General features: G+C 37.9%; 1 protein-coding gene across 8 annotated transcripts in view; it reads right to left on the bottom strand.

Annotated features, from left to right (window-relative positions):
• The window catches only part of FBXO34 (F-box protein 34), an 86,148-nt gene that overhangs the window by 40,867 nt on the left and 21,099 nt on the right, over window positions 1–24,182 (bottom strand). For 5 of the 8 annotated variants that reach the window (XM_078053734.1, XM_078053735.1, XM_078053731.1 and 2 more), the window contains exon 2: window positions 767–883. The exons of the other annotated variants lie outside the window; for them this stretch is intronic. The gene's annotated coding sequence lies outside the window, so the exon portion shown is untranslated. The remainder of the gene's footprint in view (window positions 1–766; window positions 884–24,182) is intronic. 8 annotated transcript variants of the gene reach the window in all.

Genomic DNA, 24,182 nt, shown 5'->3' with positions numbered 1-24,182 from the left:
CATTTGTTCAAGATTTTCCAAATTTTCTACAAAAATGTATTACTTGTATAATAAAAAGTTAAGCATCTTATTACTACTGTCTAATGATGTAGGAAAGATGTTAGGGTTTGGAACCAATGGCCAAGAAAGAATTCTTGAGATGTCTTTGATGCAAAAAGGTGGTTTTATTAAAGCATGGGGACAGGACCCATGGGCAGGAAGAGCTGCACTGAGGTCATGAGGAGAGGTTGATTATATACTTTCAAGTTGGGAGGGGGTCACAGATAGCTTAAGTCTCTAAGGAATTCTAGAAGCAAGGTTCCTAGGACGACCTTGAGGGGGCTAGCTATTGTTAGGAAAAGGTCATTTATTGCTGTCTAATAAAACCTTAGTCATGAGACCCTTCAGATGTATATCAGTGGGTCATATGCTTGGGGGATGACTGCCAACATATATCTTGGGCGGTAGAGATAAAGTTTCCAGAGGAATTTTTATATGTTAAAGTAGACTTAACAAGGATCCTGGGGGCTCAGGGTAAGATTAAGATTCCCTTTTGCCCTTAGCAAAGTATTAACATCAAGGCAGTTGAGTTCCTAGAGGAATGTCACTCTGCCTGTTTCAAGAATTCATCAATGGGCTGTAAGTAGTATGGAAATTTAATTTTTCTTTTGCCTTTGTTTCCCATATCACCTAATATTCAAAATCATCTGTAATTCCAACTATCAGGGATATTGCTGTGTCATATGATACCCAATCTGGCCCAACTCAGGAAAAGGTGGTAGCTTACCTTTCAGAAGGTAGTTAGCTCAGCAGTTTATACCAAATGACTCCATATCTCACACTGGGTTTCCCTCTGCAAGCCTACATTCTTTCCAAACAATATAAAGAGACTTTCCATTTAACTCTGTGAAAAATTCAAATAAACATAATTAACTCTAGAATGTGCCTTTAAGGGGGCAACAAATTCAATTTCTTTCATACCTTTACTATTCCTGACACTAAATTAAAAGCTTTCAGTACACAGAAATTGTAATATACCATATGTTATTTGAACACAACTGGAGAGCATTTGTTTTTATTCTCTTTATTTTTTTTTTTTTAGATTTATTTATTTGAGAGAGCGAGAATGAGAGAGAAAGAGTACATGAGACGGGGGAGGGTTAGAGGGAGAAGCAGGCTCCTCGCCAAGCAGGGAGCCCGATGCGGGACTCAATCCAGGGGCTCCAGGATCATGACCTGAGCCGAAGGCAGTCGCCCAACCAACTGAGCCACCCAGGCGCCCTTTTATTCTGTCTTTATATAGCTCTCAGATCAGCTATTAGCTGTCAGCTGTCTATCTAGCTAGAAAAGTTATTTTGGTCAGAGTTTGCAAAACACAGTTCAGATAAATGTCACATCCTCTGTTCACCTTCACAATGGATGATGCTGATGGTCATGGTCATCATAGGATGTTTAAGAAGGAATTTGCTTAGCACAGAGAACTGAGCCAATTTGCAAACACATGTAGGCCAGCCAAGGCAGCTAGCTACACATGTTTTCACTTATTCCCTTAAGAGTGATTTGGTTTGTTTGGATTTGGTATAGAATCATTTCTGGATTTAAGGAAACTAAACAAGGTTTTACAGCTTGTTATGTTGGCAGGCAGGCGGCCATGAAGAAATCCTAATCTAAAAAAGATTCCTCTTGAGCTTAAAATTAAGGTAGGCTAGACATATATGAAGACATGTTCTACATTTCTCATCTTCATCTAATCATGGCAAAGATTATCTTATCTTCATTATTAATTAGTAAACCCTGGCATGCCAATGTGGTCTGTAGGATCATGAAGACTCCCCTCACACACACACGCCCCGAACATCAGTAAAGTATCTGGCATAAAATACCAAATTTTTCTCAAACTGGCAACCAGAACAATCCGCTACCAGAAGAATTTTTTTCCTCAAAGTCAAATTAAGTATTGCCAATGTACACAGAGAATATTCCAGATTAGTGGCTGTTAACCACTTTAATCTTATGATATTCCAAACTTCTTGTTCACACTAGAGTGCTTTAGGTAAATAATACTAATCTCTTCCGGCTTCTAGGTAGCTTGCAGACTTAGGGAAGTTCATCTGGTTTCTTGCCACCTCCATCCACCCCAGATCACTGTCCCCAAAAAAGCAGCTTGAGTTTTTTGTTTTGTTTTTGAAACAGCCTGCTATTTCCATCCTGAGTTTTCCCAAACTATTTCAGGCTCTTGACAATTTTGCCAGTGACTAAGTCTCCTCCGGGGAATAGCTGCTTCATTATCACTATTAAAAACAGTCCCTCCTAATACTGACTGATAAGGATCTGGAAACTCATTGTGACTTCGAGAATGCAAATCCCACCCTACCCAATCAAAAGATAAATGCATTTCAAATGGAATAACAAACTCACCACAGGACAAAACTCCAGCAGGCTTTGTGTTCCAATTAAACTACTGAATTTTGTGCATATTCCTGATTTTTACTAATATGAAGAATTTGTTACCATTTCCTTCCTCATAACTAATTAATACATACATTACTAAGAGCCAAACAAGCAAAATAAACAAGGCAAACAAAATACACACATACTCTCACACACAAAAACTCAACAGCAAATGTCCTAATCCTAATGTTTTTAAGGTAATACAGCCTTCCAAGTCATCTTCTGTCTCAGAAATATTTTGTGCAGTACATGTGTTGTATGGGTAACTTTTGTTCTTGGCAAGCTAGTCCTCCTGGCTTGGAATATCAACAGCAGATAACCTCAAATAAGAGGTCTTTTCCTATATCCCTCAAATGGAACAACTACTTAGAAACTTAATTCTTGCAAAATGAATATCCAAAATAGAGATGATCATAAGTTTATTTCTATCACCGCCATTTTGGTTCTATCTAGCTTCCTTGTGTTACTGAGAAATCACATAATCATAATCCATCATTCTGGAAACCTGAGTGATACAGAGATGACTCCCCCCCTCTATGCATAGTTTCCCCATAAAGCAGAATCCAAAAGTTCTTTCACATCAACCACATCACTCCCGCAGTCACTGAGGAGAACATGCAGTTCAAGGGTACTAAACCTTTTTTGTGCCATAAATTCCCTTGGCAGTATGTGAAAACTGTAAACTTTTTTTTTTAAGATTTTATTTATTTATTTAAGAGAGAGCGAGAGTGAGAGAGCACAAGCAAGGGGAGAGCAGCAGAAGGAGAGAAGCAGGCTCCTCACTGAGCAGGAAGCCTGATGTGGGGCTCAATCCCAGGACCCTGGGATCATGACCTGAGTCGAAGGCAAGATGCTTAACCAACTGAGCCACCCAGCCACCTATAAACTTTTTTAAAGCAAAAACAAACATATACACACTAAGAAAGCCAATTACATTAAAATACAGTTATCAAAATATATAAAAATTCATACAGTATAAAATACATTTCTTACTTTTGTAAAATATAAAGTAACAAGCTCTAATGACAAGTCTATTAACTACCATAATTTCCAAATTATGACCAACATAAATATTTTCAAGATATCTGCAACAACTGCAATATGATAAAAGTATCTGCGATTTCACAAAGTCACAGGGACTGCTTGCTAATTTGCTGTGGTTTAAAGGAAATGGTAAATTTCAGTTAGAGATTAGTAAAAACAAGTATCTAACATTTTTCTCATTCAAGTTCATGGACCCTGAAACTTTTAAAATGTAATCGTTTTGGAGCATTTAAAGAGGCAAGAAGTAACCCCATTTAGAGATCACCTGGTTCAACCTCTTCATTTTTAAAGATAGGGAACTAAGGAGGAATTGATGGTACTATTGCCTAAAGTATCTTGATTCAGAATCACTGGGTTCTATTTATAGTAAATCACTGTTTTCTTCTGAAAACCTGAACTTCACATCTAGCAATACTTAGCACTTACCTCAAGCTTGCATCTCAGTTTCAGCATCTATAAAATGAAGATAATAATCCAAATATGGAAGAACCTTAATGTGAAAATCAAATGTAAAAATCCATGTTAAAGTACTATAGCAGTACCTTTAAAGGTAAGGCTATTACTAATGAATTCCATAAGAAATCAAAGAAGACAAGTTATTCTTGTTTCCTAGTATACCTTAAGCATCACTGAATTCTGATTTATTTAATACATTAAATATTTTATGCTACTAAGTGGATCTCCCAAAGGATAAAACTGATCCTAAAAATAAGCCACTTCAAATAGAAAATGATATGCTTAGAACAAAAAATTTTGGCTTTGGAGTCGCACTACTAGAAGCTATATGCCTGTAATTCTAGGTAAAATACTTATTTTCTCTGATCCTCCATTTCTGAATCAGCAAAATAGGAATAAATGCTAACAACCATATGTGATTGCCATGAACGTCATTAAGTATCAGTCTTCTTCTCTTAAAGGGGCCAATGAGGAATAGAAGATTCTGTAAAGCAGTAAGCAAGCTTTTCTGACTTCTGAATTATGGGTATTTGTTTTCTCCTCTTTCATCACTTCATACAGTTATTTAACATAGGATAAAGTATAGCAGCAATAATATCTTTCCTTAATGGTCAGTACAGAATCTCTAAGCAATCTAAAACAGAGCTATTCAAATAGCCAGCAATTTGTTCCATAGAAAATCGTTGTTTAAAAATAAATTACACAGTACAGATAGTATTATTACTGTGCATTGAAAAAGGAAAAGGATTAAAACTAAAGACCATTCCCAAATTTCTAAACAGACTACAGTAAACAAATGTTTGGAGGATAAGAGTCACCCAAAATAATTTAGACATGTAAGTATTTAAACATGCAAGTGAAAAAATAAATGCCAAGAGAGGCAAGGCCACTCAACTTCTTTCCACACATTTTGTTTTCCTTGCCTCCACAAAAAGAAATCAAAGTGGTCGACTGCAGACATGTCAAAGTTATAGTGACAAATATGCAAACATTTTAGTTGACTAGGAACAATATACAGAAAATACAGTAGGTAGTCCAAGGGCACACAAAAGGCTCATAGTACACAGGAGATTTGTTAAACACTCGGGGTGGAAAAAAGAACCATTATCTGCCATGCCCTCCTGTTCCACCCTTTTATTTGTAGTCATAACTGCAAGCTGTTTTAAAGACAATGGCAATGTTATTAAGGGTACCTTCATGCTGTGCCAAAGCACATATACATAGCAATTCAGAACAATCAGTCTTACTTTCATAAGAGCAAAAGTTGCAGCCAAATGAAATGGGTGGATACCATATTAAACAACCTTGGAATTAGCTAATAGGATATAGGAAAAAATGATCCTAATGCAGATGCTAAATTCTCTTCCTCCTTTACACAATAAAAAATTTTATTATCTGAAAAGTACTAATGGAGGAAGGTTCCATTTAGTAAGACCTAAATATGGACTGGGTTTCTTTAAGAAGATTTTATTTATTTATTTGAGATTTGGGATAGAGGGGAGAGAGCACACAAGCGGGGGTGGGGGGGTGGGCGGTGCCAAGGGAGAGGGAGAAGCAGACTCCCCACTAAGCAAGGAACCCAACATGGGGCTCCATCCCAGGACCCGAGGATCATGACCTAAGCTAAAGGCAGATGCCCAACTGGCTGAGCCACCCAAGTGCCCCTAAATATGGATTGTTTTTAAGCACAAAGATGATTATTTCCGTGCATAATCTATAAACTTAAAATATATGCGCTGGATACTAGATATGACATCATATAATTTTCAAAAGGATATTGTGTAGAAACAACTAAGTAGAAACCTTTAAAATATAAGCACTGCGGGCGCCTGGGTGGCTCAGTTGGTTAAGCGACTGCCTTCGGCTCAGGTCATGATCCTGGAGTCCCGGGATCGAGTCCCGCATCGGGCTCCCTGCTCGGCAGGGGGTCTGCTTCTCCCTCTGCCCCTCCCCCCTCTCATGTGCTCTCTCTCTCTCTCTCATTCTCTCTGTCTCAAATAAATAAATAAAATCTTTAAAAAAAAAAAAAAAATTTTAAAAAAAATATAAGCACTGCAACTGTACAGAAAACCATGTGTTTCACAAACTTTTAAGAGAAGTGGAGGGGCGCCTGGGTGGCTCAAGTCGTTAAGCATCTGTCTTCGGCTCAGGTCATGATCCCAGGGTCCTGGGATCGAGCCCCGCATCGGGCTCCCTGCTCAGCGGGAAGCCTGCTTCTCCCTCTCCCACTCCCCCTGCTTGTGTTCCCTCTCTCTCTGTCTCTCTGTCAAATAAATAAATAAAATCTTAAAAAAAAAAAAAAAGTGGAAATTCACTGCAGGCAATAAGTAGCAAAATAAAGCTTAGTTTGTAGGCGTATTCTACTATTCTTATACAGGCTTAAAATGTGCACTTTATCTGTCATTGTGGTTTGTCAATATTTTATTCAATCTATATTACATTAATGCTTTATTAACTGACTTCAAGGCAAAAATCAGAAAAGGTATGAAAAAGACATTTAAGGGATGCCTGGGTGGCTCAGTTGTTGAAACGTCTACCTTTAGCTCAGGTCATGATCCCAGGGTCCTGGGATGGAGTACTGCATGAGGTTCCTTGCTCAGCGGGGAGCCTGCTTCTCCCTCTGCCTGCCGCTCCCCCTGCTTGTGTGTGCTCTCTTTACCCCTCTCTCTGACAAATAAATAAAACCTTAAAAAAAAAGTTAAAAAAAAAAAAGACATTTAAAATGATATGACTTTATAATCACATCAACATGGCCTTATACCTTTTACTAAGGTGGAGGAAAAACAGGGGATAAAATTCAGGTCTTGCAGGAAATTCCACTATTGAGCTGATTCAATGAAAATAGCTTGTTTTTAAAAGTTCTATTTTTGAAACTTTTTTCCCAGATGCAATTCTAATGCATTAATTAGAACTTATATTTTAGGTCAATTAATTGCTAATGTCAAAGAAATCTATTGCTCAAACTAAAATGAAAGGGGAGCTGAGAAGGGAGTGTCTTCTCAGACCAGCTATTCTTAAAAGAATCCCAAGGGTTTAAGCTCTTCTTGGGCACGTCCTCAGTAGATACAGCATCTACTGCCTTAGTGTGCTAGGAACCATTCGTGATCATTTTTGCCACAAAGAACAAAAAGTAGATAAATCCCATATTTTTAACAAATCTTAAAAATGTATTTTGAAAAACTAGTCTCAACAGAGCTCCAAACCTAGAAAGTTGATTACAATAAAAATGGGTTGGCCATCTAAATTATTTGCAATTTACAGTGACTGTAAACAAAATGGTTTATCATTATTTAAGACTGAGGCCACATTTTTTTTTTTATATTTTTTAAGTTTTTATTTTAATTCCAGTTAACATAATAGTGTTATATTAGTTTCAGGTGTACCATATAGTAATTCAACAGTTCCATACATCACCCTGTGCTCATGACAACAAGTGCACTCCTTAATTTCTGAGGCCATACTTTTAAACATACCTGGCAAATTAGGTGAGAGTGAGGCAAGAAAGCACTCAAAAAAACAAAAGAGAGGTATATCTCATGTCTCAAAATGACATTCCCAAAAAAACTGCCCAAATCAAATTTTTGTAAATTGGCTTCTATTTTCCTCTTCATCTCTAAAAAAAGTACTGTTGTAATACCCCCCTTTTCGGGGGATGGGATATGGTCATACATAATAAAGAAAACCATGGGGGCGCCTGGTGGCTCAGTCATTAAGCGTCTGCCTTCGGTTCAGGTCATGATCCCAGGGTCCTGGGATGGAGCCCCACATCTGGCTCCTTGCTCGGCGGGAAGCCCGCTTCTCCCTCTCCCGCTCCCCCTGCTTGTGTTCCTGCTCGTGCTCTCTCTCCCTCTGTCAAATAAATAAATAAAATCTTCAAAAAATAAAAAAATAAAAACATGTACAGTGCTGTAAACCTTTTCTAAATTATATCATAAATTATTTTTAAAACAATAAAATATAAATGAGAAAATTCAATCTAAGTATTTGGAACCTACTTAAAGGTCAAAAGAAAAAGAGCTTAACTGAATAGAACATAGAAGACTAATAAATCATTCACTTCAATCAAACCCCCACACCTCACCCACCCTCACTACTTTGAAGTACAGGAACTCTGCTATTCTCTTGACATTTATAGAAGCCGCAGTTTGGCGTATTTTGTTTGTTGCTTTTGTTTTGCAATTAACTGCTATGGATCAAAGACAGAATCATTCAAAAACAAAATTATTCAACTTCAAAATAAAATAAAGTGGTGGGTGAGAATGGTGAGACTGAAATATAGAAAATTCATTGGAAGTTTCCACACTAGCTCCCCCCCACCGCCAAATGATATAGGATTATGTCTAATCAGTACCCAAACTTATACATTCTGAAAGATATTTTCATGGACAAGAATGACAGTGATGGTGCTGATGAGACTGGGGCTGGTGCTTCAAGCATTAAAGATAATCTATTCCCAACATAAAAAATACAGCACTCAATGTGGGCAGATTTTTTTTTAAGTTTTTAATAACAGAATGAGATTACTATTGTAAAAATTAAATTCACAAGCATAAACATAGACTTAAACACAATTTCACTGAGATGTATACTAACTCATATTAAACAATTTCATCACTAGCAGATGTGTCACTGTAACTAATCAATAAATCCAAATATTATTCTTTCCCTTGTGTATCCTTACACTTATCAGATTGCTTGATTTATTTTTCTGATGTAAAATTCTAAGTTTTTTAATATATACAGACACATACACATTCTTTATAAATACCTGTTACTGAGGCCTTCTTAAACCCACATTTTTAAAAAGTGTTAAATGAGGTGGTATTTCCCTCCCATGATTTAGCTTAATCCTAAAAATTTTCCTCCAGGATTCTATCTGAAATCTAGCAAGGTACCTACATTTGTTTATTGCACTACTTTATGGTACTTCTCATATTGAAATTATCGCATCAATCCACTAAAAAACAAAAAACTGACTCCTAGTCAGATACAAAATCACTCATTATCAAAATGCCAATTCTTCTCAAAAGATTAAGTATGCAATTTTACAGTGACAAAGTCTAGGTTATTCAGGGAAGTCACAGTAGTTGAATTTAATGTATGTCAAAGCCCTCATTTCAGATGCCACCTTAACTCCAAATCTAGTATTATACAGGAAGGGGAACATCACTTGGTAGGAAAACCTCACAAAACCCTCTTTACTGTGGAAATAACAAAAAAAAAAGGGTTCTTTCAACAACTTCTGAGGGTGGTATCAGATTCCCAGAAAGTAGAGTAAAATTTTTGCTTATCACAAGGAAACACCGAAGTTTAGAAACATGGGACTTGTTCATTAGTTTATTCTTTAAGAATCAATAATGATGTTTTCAAACAGAGTAAACAAAATTCTCCAAGTCTAAAAGCAAATGCATTAAATACTCAGCTACAAAGCCCAGTTTTGTAATGCAAAACAAGCAAATTCTGAGAACTAGGGAAGGCAATCATAATAAACACATTTATTTAAAGTCTCCTAAACCTAATCTGAAGTATTAATTTAACTCCTGGCAACATTAACAAAATAGTTCAGTTCCCAGCTTTAAAAGAAAAACTAAAAACTAAACAGTGTTTCAAGTTAGGTGTTTTAATGCATTTTGATAATAGCTCCTTAAAACCTGTCTTTCCAAAATCATTAACAATCATCATTGAACACTTAGTATTTCCCAAACCTTAAATGAGACCCAAAGAACAAATAAATAAGACAAACACCACCCCAGCCCTCTTATGGTGCTGACATTCTAACAGAGAACAGAAAAATAGTTACATAACATCTAAGAGCTAAAACTATAAAACTCTTAGAAGAAACTGGGCAATAAATCTTGCATTAGGCAATGGTTTCTTAGATATGACACCCAAAGTACAAGCAACTGAAGAAAAAATAGACAAAATGAAAAACTCTGAATTTTAACTATCAAGGAAGTAAAAAACACAACCTCCCACAAGGGGAGAAAATACTTGCAAATCATGTATCTGATAGGGATTTGCGTCTAAAATATATAATGAATTCTTGTAACTCAGTAATAAAAAAAACCCAATTAAAAAATGAGGAAAGGATATGAATTTCTCCAAAGATATACTAATAACTAATAAACACATGAAAAGATGCCCAACAGGGGCACCTGGCTGGCTCAGTCAGTTAAGTGGCTGCCTTTGGCTCGGGTCATGATCTCCAGGTCCTGAGATGGAGCCCCACATCGGGCTCCCTGTTCAGAGGGGAATCTGCTTCTCCCTCACCCTCTGCTGCTCCCCCTGCTTGTGCTCTCTCGCTTGCTCTCTCTCAAACTAATTAATTAAAAAAAAGAAAAGATGCCCAACATCATTAGCTATCTGGAAAATGCAAATCAGAACCACAATGAGATTACCACTTCAAACCCTCTAGGATGGCTAGAATCTAAAAGAGATAATAAGTATTGGCAAGGATATGAATAAATTGGAATTTTCATACACTGGTGTTAGAAATGTAAACCATGCAGCAACTTTGAAAGACAATTTGGCAGTTCTTCAAAAAGGTTAAACATAGACTAGGTACCACATGATACAGCAATTCCACTCCTAGATACGTATATACTCAAAAGAAATGAAAACATACATCCACATAAAAACTTGTACATGATGTTCACAACAGCATTATTCCTAACAACCAAAAAGTGGAAACAACCTAAATGCCCATCTATTGATGAATGAATAAACAAACTTTATATCCATATAATGGAATATTACTCAGCTATAGAAAGAAATGGTGTACTGGTACGTACTAAAACATGGATGAACCTTGAAAACATTAGCTAAGTGAAAGAAACCAAACACAAAAGACCATATATGATTCTATTTATATTAAATGTCCAAAAAAGCAAAACTAGAGAGAAAGAAAGTAGATTTAGTGGTTGGCAGGGGCTGGAAGGAGTGAAGAGTATGTGAAGTGACTGTTGATGAGTAAGTACAGGGATTCTTTCTGCTAATTTCATAATAGCAAGTGTACTCTTATGACTTGAATCAAATGCTCTAAAATTGATTTTGGTAATAGTTACACAACTCTGAACAGCACTGAACTATACACTGTAAATGGATTGTGTGACATGTGAATTATATTTCAATAAAGCTGTTACCAAAAAATGTTTGAAGTACAGGGGTTTTTTTTGTTTTTTTTTAAGATTTAATTTATTTGAGAGAGAGAATGCGCATGGGGCAGGAGGGAACAGTGGGAAAGAGAGAGAGAGAGAAAATCTCAAGCAGAATCCACGAAGAGCACAGAGCCTGATGCAGGGCTCAATATCATCACCCTGAGATCAGTACCTGAACCAAACCCAAGAGTCAGATGATTAACAAACTGTGCCAACCAGGTGTCCCAAGAAGTACAGGGTATTAAGGAAACTTATAAAAGGATCCCTAATCTGAGGAATCAGAGGAAAATTAAATGAAGACCTGAAAGCATAAGAATTTTAAAGATTTTATTTATTTATTTGATGGGACGCCTGGGGGGCTCAGTCAGTTAAGCGTCAGCCTTCAGCTCAGGTCATGATCCCAGGGTCCTGGGATCGAGTCCTGTATCAGGCTCCTTGCTTAGTGCGGAGCCTGCTTCTCCCTCTGCCTGCTACTCCCCCCCCCCCCCACCGCTTGTTCTCTCTCTCTATTGCTCTCTCTCTCTGACAAATAATTTTTAAAAAGATTTTATTTATTTGAGACAGAGAAAGGGCACGAGCAAGAGCAGTGGGGGGTGGGGTGGGGGCCAGAAGAAGAGGGAGAAGCAGGCTCTTCGCTGAGCAGGCAGCCCGACACAGGGCTCAATCCCAGGACTCTGGGATCACAACCTGAGCTGAAGGCAGACACAACCAAATGAGCCACCCAGGCGCCCCTGCATAAGCATTTTAAAGCATCCAAATACATGGTATGTCTGAATAGCTAAGAGAATTCAAGAATGGCTGGAGTAGAGTGATGAAGTGGAAGAGACAGTAATAACACAGCTTACATTTATTGAACCTTTACCTATGTGCCTGGCACTGCTTACTCCAAAGTCTCAAATATATTTAATCCTAATAACTCTGAGGTATGGATGGTTATTATCCCCATTTTACAGATAAGGAAATGGAGGCACTGTGTAGGAAAGTTAACTTGCCCAAGGTCACAGCAAGTGGTGCTATCATGACTTGAACCAAAACATTCAGGCCCCAGAGTTCTACACACTAACACTTCACAACCCATCTTTTCCTGGAAACTGTCTACGGATTACAACAGACATAACTTTTAATCTTGTAACAGTATATTCAATCCTGTAACAGTAACCAGATACGTTATACTTTTATACACAAGCTTATTTGGTTGAGCACAAGATGAACACTTCAGTTTAGAGACCATGTTTTATAATAGCAACCTTTAAACTCTGGAATCACACTCAGCAAGGCAGGCTGATTGATCACTTATTAGCAGCTCTGAGAATTGATACTTCCTAAAAGACTATCTTACACTTAACTTGGGGGGCACTTACTCATTATCACCATTTCGTTTGTTTGTGTGTGTGTGTCTCCTAATCCAGTATAGTGGAATGTGCTTAGAACTTGTTAGTATTTGTGTAAGAACTCACATGAATCGAGCTTAAGTCTCTAGCATGAACAAGTGCACTGATAACAGTGCCTATTACTGAGCCCGGGAAAAGATGGTTGGGAGAAAAATTCTGAGTTCAGTTTTCAACAAGCTGAGCTGGAGGAACTGTGAGACAGCCAAGTCAAAATGGATCTGTGGACCTGGTCCTCAGAAGAACTAGACCAAGGAGGTAAATTTGGAAGTCTGGGCACAAAGCATGGTAACTTAAGCCATAATAATATAAACTAAATGCCTAGAAAGAAAGCATAGACAGAGAAAAGGTCTTAAAACATTGGTTTTCAAATATGAGCAAGCATCACAATCACATGGAAGGCTTGTTAAAATACAAATGGCTAGGAGCCATCCCCAGAGTTTCCGATTCAGTAGGTCTGGGTAGGGACTAAGGATTTTCATGTCTAACAAGTTCCCAGGTGAGGCGCGCCTGGGTGGCTCAAGTCGTTAAGCGTATGCCTTCGGCTCAGGTCATGGTCCCAGGGTCCTGGGATAGAGCCCCGCATCGGGCTCCCTGCTCGGCAGGGAAGCCTGCTTCTCCCTTTCCCACTCCTCCTGCTTGTGTTCCCTCTCTCGCTGTGTCTCTCTCTGTCAAATAAATAAAATCTTAAAAATAAATAAATAAATAAAATTTAAAAAAATTTTTAAAAAAAGTTCCCAGGTGATGTTGATGCTTCTGGTCTGGGTAGCCACACGTGGAGAACCAATGGCCTACAGCAAAGCCCTACAAAACTCTGATAGTTAAAGCAGAGAATAAGGAACTTACAAAGGTGAACAAGACGAGCCTAGAGCAAGGTAGGAGAAATACTACTACAATTAAATTATTACCAAGGTCACCAGTAACCTCCTTACTGAAGATCCAGTGGAAACCTATGATTTCTAAAACTAAATTCTACTTGCAACAAGTATTTATTGAGCACCCACCATATACCAGGCACCTCTGTTCTCTGTAACCTGACCCTATCTTCTCTCTTGGCCTCTGAAATACCATTCACTCCTTTACGTTCCTGCTTCTTTTTTGAACACCTACGTATCTGTTCTCTTGTTCCTCTCCTTCCACCTACTCAGTCAAGATTCTCAGGATTCTGGGTCTTCTCTTCATCATGCAAGCTTACCTAGGGCAATTTTACCTAACCCTGTAACACCATCTTGTTGCCAATAATTCTCCCATACCTCATCTCTAGAACTGACTGCCTCTGGGCTTAAGATCCTATTTCCAACTCCCAGCCCAATCGGACATTTATACACTAAGCCACTTTCTTTCCATATTTTCTCTCCAAGAAGCATAACCATCCACCCAGAGACCCAAGCCAGCTATCTGTGAATCTTCCTAAAGTAGTTGTTCTCAGCTTTAGCTGCAGGTTAGAACCTCCCGTGGAGTATTTTTTTTTTTAACACCTCACTTGTAGGTCTAATAATATGACAAAAATAATTTTGTGTCCTTAGCACATATGCATGTAAAATGCTTAGCAAAAAATGCTTTGATCACTTAAAAACAGGGAACTATCTTTATAAACACTTCAAATTTCAGCTCATCTGAGGTCTTTTCTGAACAGAATCAACACTTCTTTAAGCTATTTCATTAACAACAAAAATTTTTTTAAAAACTCGTTTATAAGTCTCTCTAATGTAAACTTAAAAAACTTAGGTTCAAAGTCATATTCCCACTTTTGCCAAATATCCTTTGGTATAGATCGTTACAGTTGATTCCTAAAGGGAATAGTATAAGTCGTTAAATAGGTACACCACTGGAATCATGGATCTGTAGTCGCAATTTGGCCCATGGAGAAGACAACACAAACCAGTGAGTGAGGTCTATTGTTCATAGAGCCATTCACAGAGACACTAGTGAGCCAGCCATAAATGGAAAAAAAGAAACACCAATATATTCAAACAAGCTAATAAGACAAGCCCATTATATGATACAATGTTACTTACAAGTGTTTGCAAATGAGACATTCAATTCCACAGTGTTATCAAAGCAAACTTGCACCTCTGCTCTTTAGTGCTATTTTGTATTTTGAGTATTTTCAAAAGAGAATGACGAAGATTTAAAACAGCCACTATCTTCCAAAGTATAATGTTTTGTTTGTATCCCTTGCCCAATGATCTTAGCAAATCTGTCTACTTTTTCTTGAAAAGATGTGCAGCGATGGGCAAATAATGAGTCAGTAAGTTCCTTTAAGGCTGTACAATTCTGCCATTTTCACCTAAGATGGTCAATTTCTTATAACCTGCACATAACAGGACAGCTCGAAAATAGCCTGGAATATGTCAGAAAACCAAGGAATAAAAGCTACCAAAAATTGCAACTGGAATAAAGGACAAAGGTTTTTATTTGGTTGTTCATTTGCTTTAGCTGAACAAATTAGTTTGTCTTATAAATGAATTAAGTTATATATTTTGTGTGTATGCAAATACCACCAGAGTAAATAAACACATTAAAAAACAAAACAAAACAGGGGCGCCTGGGTGGCTCAGTTGGTTAAGCGACTGCCTTCGGCTCAGGTCATGATCCTGGAGTCCCGGGATCGAGTCCCACATCGGGCTCCCCGCTCAGCGGGGAGTCTGCTTCTCCCTCTGACCCTCCCTCCTCTCATGTGCTCTCTCTATCTCATTCTCTCTCTCAAATAAATAAATAAAATCTTTAAAAAAAAATAAAAATAAAAAAAAAAAATTAAAAAAAAAAATAAAAAACAAAACAAAACAAAACAAAACCACTATCCTTTTCCAAAAACTGACTGCCTGGTAAGTGGAGAGGGACTTAAAGCTGTTTGCTGAAATGGAACCAATGGGGAGATAAGCTTTATTTACATTTTTGATACAGTTACGAAGGTATTTGGATTGTGGAAAGTAGAGGAAGTTTGAAAACCACCCCCCCATTTAAAAAAAAAAAAAAAAAACTGTTATGTATGAAGTAACCATATTTCCAAATAGCAGGGAAACACAGATACTGATTGGAGCTATGAAAACGTAATAATGTGGGTGAGGAATAAAGAAAGAAGAAATTTAAAATCTTTTTTCCAGTCTTATTTTTCTAGATTTGGGAAAATCTTTAACTTTTACATTTTATAAATGAACAAAATGTGTATATATAATCTAAAGGTTACCTATTTCCAATATGACATTTGAGTCCTTTTAATAACCCAGTCCCTAAAAGGTCACACAGCCTGAACCTCTCCTGTGGCAGAGAAGGCATTCCACCAATAAAGACTGTTCAACTTCATACACCCTTTGCCAAAGAACGAACAGCATGCTTTTCAAACTTCAAAACCTAAATGCAAAAGGAGGAAGTTTATTTAATACCATCATAGTATTAGGCTCTGGTACATTCAGGGTCACAAGTTCATGAGGGTATATGAAGTACATCTCAAGTGTTTTTTTAGCAGATCACCAAGCCAGGCGACATAACCAAGAACCTTTCTCCAGAATCCACCTGGATTCCTGTAGGGAAAGGAACTGTGAGAGCTGCAATAGCAACCAAGCAAAAACTTGCTAGTTCAATTCACTTATGAATAAATTTACTATTATACATGGATCTCCAAATAAAGTGCGAAAATTTAAGGAACTGAGAATTATTCTGCTTTTGTTGTTCTCCTCTGTTACAACCAAAGAGTGGTATTCTATTGCATCAGAACCACCTAGGCCACTGAGGGTGCCTTCTACTCCAGGCAATGAATGCACAATGCCCTTGACCATTTCCTATACACCATTTTGCACCAATGTGCTCAAGAGACCCCTCACTATAGTTCAAAAAGAAAATACCTCTCATCCACTTGGACGAAGAACAAGGGTCTTCCAGCAGGTCCAGTGAAACAACTTCTTTAGATCAGCACCACAAGATCCATATGAATGAACAGTTTTCAAGGGGAACTAGAATTGTCCCTCTCTTTACTACCCTTGTGCCCAGATAGTCTCTCTTCTCTAAGGGTACATTTCTTCTCAAGCAATAACCTGATCCTAGTAAACACAGCTTCCTGCCCTCCACACTTAACATCCGCCTGAACCTGCTAGTTCACAATACCCTTTGCCCTCTTTCACAAATATGATTATTTTTATTGGGGGCAGGAATGGGAAGCAAGATGAGGGAGAAAGAAATTAAGGGGATTTTTTAAAAAAGTTCCTATGGCTTCAAAAGTTCCAGAAACCTTACAACCTTAGAAATAGATAATGGGATCCAAATTCTTCCCTTCCCAACAGCTCCCCACAAGCTAACACCTATGAAACTGGAGACCCCGATCCTAGTTTAGCTCCCATGGGGGAGGTCAAGGGAGGTCACCAGTTTTCAAATCCTAACTTGTGATATTTAGTAAAAATTAGTAAATTATTGACATCACAGCCTATTTAGATACAGTAATTTACAGACCCCCCCCCCCAATTTTTAAGCAAAATACCACTTCAATTCCTGTAAAGCCTGGATTCTACTGTAAGAGTAGCCATTTTTCCTTCATTACATAACCTTGGGTGAATCACTACTTCTGAGTCTGATATTTCAGAGTTGTGGTGAGGATTAGATCCCTTAGCACAGTACCCAGTCAATACTATAATTATGCAGAAAGGTCCTGTCTACTTTATTCAAAGCAAACCAACATTAGTGCTCACTCTTGTATAATTATTTTTCAACAGCTGGGTCAGTTCTTGTAATGGTGTTAAGACATAGTTGGTATACAACATTTTACTGAAAGAATGAATAGCCTATGCTTAAAAGGGGGAGAGTGTCTGTAAAGAGCGCTAGAAATTAATGGGTATTAAAACAGTTTTATCTATTTATCTAGGTTGTTCTATTGTATCAGAATTAACATAGGCCACTGTGGGTACCTTCTACTCCAGTCAATGAATGCACAGTGTCCTTGACTATTTCTCATACTCCACTCTGCTCCAATATGCTCAACATATTTGTTTGCAGAGATTATTCCAGAACGGGAACATGAAACTATCTTTGCTTAAATTAAAGGAACATTAGGAGCAAACACTGGTGGCAAGATTTATTTGCCTCAGAATCGCTTCACAAACTCTGACAACTTAGCCTCCTTACTACTTCTATTATTCACCAGAGACACAGATCTAGTTCAAATCAGAAGCAAGTCCTTACACTTTGATGTATTTGCCCAAAGACTAGCTAGATTAGATTTAGAAAGAACCTTGCCAAAGAAGGAAAAACAATTTCTTAGCCTTTAATCAATTCTTCTTTAAACCCAGGAAATACCATACAATTTGTTTCCCATAGCTAATAAGTAACTTATAACACTACTTTCTAATTATAAAGCCTATTCTACCCAGAGTATGCAGATCAGCTGCTAGCTATGAGAAAAATTACTACTAAAGGGAGTTTCTTGAGAAGATTCCTCTATCCCTACACTTTCCCCCAAACAAGATATGACAGAATCACTTGATGTGAGCCAGGGCATTTACTATTCTTTTTTTTTTTTTTTTTTCCAACCAGGGCCTGGCAGAACAGCTCCCACAAAGAAGGGTGGCGAGAAGATGGGCCATTCTGCCATCAACAAGGTAGTAACCATAGAATACACCATCAACATTTAGAAGCACATCCATGGAGTGGGTTTCAAGAAGTGTGCCCCTCAGGCACTCAAAGACATCTGGAAATTTGCCATGAATGAGATGAGAACTCCAGATGTGCACACTGACACCAGACTCAACAACACTGTCAGGGCCAAAGTAATAAGGAAGGTTCCACACCATATATGTGTGCAGTTGTCCAGAAAATGTAACAAGGATGAAGATTCACCAAACCAGCTCTATACACTGGTTACCTATGTACCTGTCACCACTTTCAAAAATCTACAGACAGTTAATGTGGGTGAGAACTAACCACGGACTGTCAAAGTTATAAAACTGCAAAAAAAAAAAAAAAAACAATTTCTATACTATTAACTAGCCTAACATCATACAAATTTCTTACACAACCAAGAAGAGGCAAGCAGATGGTCATTATCCCAGGTCCAAATGTCTGATTCTATCTGATACAAAGGAATAAATGCCAAAAGTCATCTCCATTTGCTGTTCCGTTATTCAAACGTAGAGGCTTAGCTGGAATGTTCTTACCCGTAAACAATTTTGAGGCCTCATGAAAGAAAGTATCATTTAAGGAACCAGAAACTGCTCCTTCACTTTTGTTCTCATTAGACTTTCTGCATGTTTCTCTGCAACCAGCTTGTCCTTCCCTGCTGCTGGAACTATATTTACATCTTTTGGCCAGTTGGCTTGCTTGGTCCCTAGCTCCCCATGGCCACATCTGCTGCTCTCTCTTCCTAGTAGTCCAATCACTGTTTTTCTTATACTCCTAGAACTGATCTAATGCCCATCTTCTGAACCGTACAATCTGTCAAACAGCAACCAAAGAAGTTGGGGGGAAAGAGGGAACAGTGAACCATGGGTACATGTGACATGACCTATCTGTTCTAACCAGCTGTTCTATAACCTGTCCTAAGTGGCTCAGAGTGTACACCCTGGTTCACTCTGACAGACCTGCTCTTGACCCAACCTAACCCTTTAGACTAGGTATGGTTTCCCTGGCCACCAGTCTTATACCTAAAACTTTCTACTAAAGACAGAAGAGTCTCACAATTATGACCATGCTTACAGAAAAGGAAACATTCAAAGGTCTCTTCCATACTTCGCACTGTGCTAGATGCTTTCTCTCTCAAGACCCACCAAAGGCCATTGATATACATATTGCCCTCATTTTACATGAGAAAACAGTGTAACTCCAGTATCTGCATATTTAAGAAGATAAGGCTAAAGGTAGGAGATATTGCATAACATCAGTAAACAAAATTCTTTTTAATGTTGCCCTTACAGGGCTGCTTTTCATGTTGTTCATTATGTGAAGTGCCAAGGAATCTGGCTTACAACTTCTAATTAGCTATCAACTCACTTTACAAAAACTGTTTCACCAAAAAAAAAAAAGGCCACACTTTAAATGGTGACTAGCATTATATACTTATATAGTATTTAAATCAAATTCTAAGATTTACAAAATAATAACCTTTGTATCTTCAGATTACAAGAATATTTAGTATGCTCAATGGTGATATAGCAGCTTAACAGAGAGGACCTAAGAACATGTTAAACTAAGCCACATGGATGTAATCATTAAAATCCAGACTCAGAAACTCTAAAGAACGAATAACCTGGTGTCTTTAAATAAATAAATTACAAGGGAGAGGAAAGAAAGAGAGGTAGTGAGTGGGAACCTCTAAATTAAAAAGGACTTAAAAGTCATTACCAACCAGCAAGAAGGTAGTGACCTTATGTGGATCCTGATTAAAACTATGACATTTGAAAAATAAATAAATTAAATAAACTATGACATCTGAGATAACTGGAAATTTGAATACTGGATAGTTGATGATACTAAGGAATTGGGGGAGGTAAATACATATATACCTATATATACATTTTAAGAGTTATCTTTTTTTTTTTAAGATTTTTATTTATTTATTTAATTTTTTTTTTTTTTTTAAAGATTTTATTTATTTATTTATTAGAGAGCGAACACAAGCAAGGGGAGCGGCAGGCAGAGGGAGAGGGAGAAGCAGGGTCCCTGCTGAGCAGGGAGCCTGACACTGGGAGTGATCCCAGTGATCCCAGGATCCCAGGATCCCGGGATCATAACCTGAGCCGAAGGCAGATGCTTAACCAACTGAAACACCCAGGTGCCCCAAGAGTCATTATCTAAAGATACACTAAATAGGGCGCCTGGGTGGCTCAGTCATTAGGCGTCTGCCTTCGGCTCAGGTCATGATCCCGGGGTCCTGGGATCAAGTCCCACATCAGGCCCCCTGCTCAGCGGGAAGCCTGCTTCTCCCTCTCCCACTCCCCCCTGCTTGTGTTCCCTCTCTCCCTGTGTCTCTGTCAAATAAATAAAATCTTAATAAAAAAAAAAAAGATACACTAACTAGACTACAAATGAAATGGTATCTGGGATGTTTGAAAATAACCCAGGAGGAAGAAAGTAGAAGAATAGATGAAAGAAAACTGGGTTTTGAGTTGATGATAATTGTCAAAGCTGGGTCATAGGTACATAGGGATTTATTACATGGATTTCATCTACTTTTATGTGTTTCAAAAAAACTTCTATGTTAAGTTAAAGTCAAGCACTTGCAAAATACAAGTATGTTTATGTAAATAAAAACAAAACAAAACAGGTCACTTAAAAATGATACCAGTAACTTGAATTTAACTGGGTTTTAGATGACATAAAGGAATTTGATGATACTAATATGGAGAATAAAATTCAGAAGCTAAGCATCACAGCAAACTGTTAATTTTGTTAGGCAGAATAATGGCATTGTGGTTACGGGGAAAAATGTCTCTTTAAAAGACACACATTGAGGGGCGCCTGGGTGGCTCAGTCGTTAAGCGTCTGCCTTCGGCTCAGGTCATGATCCCAGGGTCCTGGGATCGAGCCCCGCACTGGGCTCCCTGCTCCGCAGAAAGCCTGCTTCTTCCTCTCACACTCCCCTTGTGTTCCCTCTCTCGCTGTCTCTCTCTCTGTCAAATAAATAAATAAAATCTTTAAAAAATAAATAAATAAAAGACATATTGATATACTCAGAGCTAACATGACATGATGTCTAGAATTTGGTTTAAAATTGTTTTTAGGGGTGCCTGGGTGGCTCAGTCGTTAAGCGTCTGCCTTCGGCTTGGGTCGTGATCCCAGGGCCCTGATCCCAGGGTCTTGGGATCGAGCCCCGCATCTGGCTCTCTGCTCTGCAAGGAGCCTGCTTCTCCCTCTCCCACTCCCCCTGCTTGTGTTCCCTCTCTCGCTGTGTCTCTCTGTCAAATAAATAAATAAAATCTTTAAAAAAAAAATCGCGACAAGAATAAACAACTACAGCCAAATGTTGAAACTAACTGGTAAATATATAGGGGCTCAGTGACTCTACTTATGAGTGTGTTTGCATTTTAAAAAGTACATAATAACAGGAACAATAAGAGATTTCAAAGACTTCCTCCACTATGTGGGAGAAGAAAAAAAACAAATAATTCAAACTAAAACACCCTAGTTCAAATTAGGGTCAAGTTTGGAGCGGGTAGGGAGACAGGAACCACCACACAAGAGTTTTTCTCTTATTTAATTCACCGAATTTCACAAATAGTCAGCAGTGTGGTGAGGAAAATCTCACAGTGTTCCAACATAATGAGGGCATACTCAAAGAAAAAAAATTTTTTTTCAAGAATTATTTCCTCCTGCCAGTCCTGCCCTAGACATCCATTTATAAAGAAACTTTCAATATTTTCTGAAGTCCAAGAAGTAGGATTGTCAGGGTGTTTTGTATGGGAACAAAGCTTCCCTAACATCCTGAGCACATATGATTCTGATTGTACATAGAGGTTTCTGGGCATGAAAATAGTATTTTTTCATTCCTAGTTTTCTGGCTATGCCCCAAGACTACCTTTCCTACCAAGTTATCTTTAGTAAGATCCTTTGGGGGGGGGGGGAACCTTTCGAAGACTTTTATGAAAACATTCGCACATACACATTTCAGCACTTCAAGTAATGATACCAAGTGTTTTTTGAGATTCTAAAGAGAAAAACACATTCTAAAATTACCTAATCCTACCAAAATTTCTGCTGTGGGCAATCACCACCATACCTAAATTATATAATTATTATTGGCAGAGCAAAAAGGAAAATTAACATCTTCTTAGAATTCACTATATGCCAAGTATTTAATATGTATTTTCAACTAAATCCTCATAACAATCTTAGTATTTTTTTTTTTTTTAAAGGTTTATTTCAGGGGTGGGGAGAGGGAGAGAGAGGCAGACTCCCCACGGAGCATGGAGCCCAACGCAGGGCTCGATCTCAAGACCCCGAGATCATGACCTGAGCTGAAACCAAGAGTCAGCCACTCAACCAACTGAGCCACCCAGGTGCTCCAGGTGAGTATTAGTACTGTCTGAATATTACAGATGAGAAAAGTAGGGTACTGAGAGGCTAAGTAACTTGTAACTAAGTGGCAGAACCAGATGTGAACCCAACCAGTCTAGCTCCAACATCTGGGCTGCTCTCTGCTACACTACTACTCTATACCCTAAAACTTTTCACTCTAAAACACAGGAAAGATGACTATTTGAACATTTCCAGACCCTAGATCATTGACTCTCTTCATAATCCTAATAATCTTTGAGATTTTACATTATTAAAAAAATTTTTTTAACTGGCAGATCCTTCTTTAATAAAATTAAACCGTCTGAAGAGAATTAACAGCAGCTATTATAGGCCTTAGCACCACTCGCCAAGAATAATGAGGCCCCCTAACTGCTCACCCTAATGCAAAGCTCACCAGTTGACAGACCTTAGGTAGGTACAGAGATCCCAACCATTTTATATTGTTTCATTCTTCCATTTGTTTGGTTAAATCAGAATCAAACATCTGTATCATGAAAGAGACAAGGAAACACAAAGTTAAAGAAATGTGACAAAGGAAGAAACAGAATTCATAAAACAAAATAGATCTTGTTAAAAGCCTTCTAACTAAGATCCTCAGAAACAGTTAAGATTTTGCATACATAAAGCAAGACAGGATGCTGTGAAAAGGCAAAAAAGAATGAGAAAAGACTCTTGGAAATAAAAAATAAATTTAAAAAGGCAATATAAGGTTTGAAGTTGTAAAGATGAAATTTAAAAAGCAGACAAAAACAGAGGCAAAAAATTATCAAAGGAGACACAGCATCAGTCCAGGAGGTCAGCATGTGATTAATAAGAATTCCATAAAGAACAGGGAATACAGTCAATGGTACTGTAACAGTGCTGTATGGAGACCAATGGTAACTGCACTTGTGAGGAGCACAGCATAACATAGAGAGATGTTGCATCACTATGTTGTACACTTGAAACTAATGTAACATTGTGTGTCAACTATACTTAAATAAAAAAAAATTAAAATTAAAAAAAGGATTCCAGAATGAAAAGAAAAAAAAACTGGAGGAAGTTTCTGAAGAAATATAAATTTTCCACAAAAGATTAATAAGTTATTATATTTATAGAAGTCTTCCAATTAATAGGGCCCACTCAGTGCTCAAATAGAAGCCCAAACCAAGACATATCACTGGAGAATTTGAGACAAGAGATAAAAAAGATACTGCAAACTTTCAGAGAAAAGACAGCTCAACTACAAAGGAACAAGAATCAAACTGGCCTAGAACTTTTCATCAATAATGAAGGACACTAAGAGTCAAGCAATGCCTTTAAAATTCTGACAGAAAATTATGTTCAACCCAGACTTCTATTCCCAGCCACACTAACAATCCAGTTTAAGAATAGAGAAAAATGGGGCACCTGGGTGGCTTAGCCGTTAAGCGTCTGCCTTCAGCTCAGGTCATGATCCCGGGGTCCTGGGATCGAGCCCCACATCAGGCTCCCTGCTCTGCAGGAAGCCTACTTCTCCCTCTCCCACTCCCCCTGCTTGTGTTCCCTCTGTCTCTCTCTCTCTGTCAAATAAAATCTTAAAAAAAAAAAAAAAAAGAATAGAGAAAAAATGTTTTCAGACAAGGAATTGCTCAAAATTTACCTCCCACACATCTTACCTAGCAAAACAAGGCAATAAAACCAAGAAAGAGGAATATATGGGAAACAGGAGCATAATGAAAGCAAGTCA

This window comes from Halichoerus grypus, chromosome 8 (assembly GCF_964656455.1).
Source record: "Halichoerus grypus chromosome 8, mHalGry1.hap1.1, whole genome shotgun sequence".
Taxonomy (NCBI): Eukaryota; Metazoa; Chordata; class Mammalia; order Carnivora; family Phocidae; genus Halichoerus; species Halichoerus grypus.
Note: the sequence above shows the minus strand (reverse complement) of the source record. Positions and strands in the feature narration are given on the sequence as shown.